We start from the raw sequence: 1428 nt of genomic DNA, 5'->3' as shown, positions 1-1428 counted from the left end.
TCCAGGCCCAGTCACCCTCTTACAGCCTCCCTGGGCACCTGCACTCACATATACAAATCCCACACACAGACACAGGCATATAAATTAAAATATTATCTATCTATCTATATTTTTTTTACAAGGCTCTCACTACATAGTTCTCGTTGGCCTGGAACTCTCCAAGTAGACCTCTGGAGTACATGGAAGAAAGACATGCACCACGCGTCACCACATATGGCCCATTCTATTCTTATATTGATTCTCAAGAGTCATTTCTCAGCCAGGCAATGGTGGTGCATGCCTTTAATCGCAGCACTTGGGAGGCAGAGGCAGGCAGATCTCTGAGTTTGAGACCAGTCTGGTCTACAGAGAGCTTCAGGGCAACCAGGGTTATACAGAGAACCCCTCTATTGACAAAACAAAGAAAAAAGTCTTGTCTCCTCAGAGAGTCTGGTCATGAACTTATGTCTGTATGTTCTCATACTGAGCATCTCCCCCACGCTGAGCCATCTTGCTGAAATTTCCTGACCCCTTTCTCTCTTTGAGACAGGGTTTCACTACAACCCAGGTTGCCCTAGGATTCACTGTTTCCCAAAATTGGCCTCAAACTTGTGGCAATTCTCATGCCAAAGTGCTGGAATTACTACCAGATCCAACGAGGTGTGTCATTTTTGCTGCTTGTCAGAGGTACACAGTACTTACTTTTGCTAAGATGTGGCCTATGGCTTAAAGCTCTGATACACAGGATGTCGAAACAACAACAAAAAAACTCTGTCTCAAAAAACAAAACAAAACCAAACAAACCCCAAAGCAAAACAAAAACCACAAACTCACTCCCATTCCTCATGTTTTCTGAGAGCAAGGGAAACCTCCACAAACATATCCCAGTGGATCACCCCCATGTCTTATAAGCCAGAATATGACATATGCCCATACCCAAATAAAGCTGGTGACTAGGGAGGTGGTATCAAGGCCAGCATTAAGATATGCACATCAATAAACCTACTAGCACTTGGGAAGCAGAGAAGGATCTTGAGTTAAGGGCGGTATGGGCTACCCAGTGAGTTCCAAGATAGCCTGGGTTACTACAGGAGACTCTGTCTCCAACAAGAGTCTTACTTCCTGGAGTTAAAAAGAGGGAGAATACCCAGACACGCTGCTACTAGGAAGCAAAGCAGCAGGGAAGAGCAGAAAGGGCTGAGATAAAGCTATGAGTGACAGAGTGACAGCTGGGGCGATGGCTCAGTTGATAAAGGGTTTGCAAGAACATACTGATCGAACTTCAATCTCCAGAACCCACGTTTAAAAAAAAAAATGAAGCCTCACTGTGTGTGGTAGCCCACACCTTTGATTCCCGAACTTACGAGGTAGAGGCAGACACATCTAAGGGTTGTAGGACAGCCAGGACTACATAGATCCTGCCTCAAAAAAAAAAAAAAAAAAAAAAAA

This window comes from Alexandromys fortis, unplaced genomic scaffold, assembly GCF_014885135.2.
Source record: "Alexandromys fortis isolate MF-2015 unplaced genomic scaffold, M_Fortis_MF-2015_v1.1 scaffold_444, whole genome shotgun sequence".
In the NCBI taxonomy this organism is placed as follows: domain Eukaryota; kingdom Metazoa; phylum Chordata; class Mammalia; order Rodentia; family Cricetidae; genus Alexandromys; species Alexandromys fortis.
Note: the sequence above shows the minus strand (reverse complement) of the source record.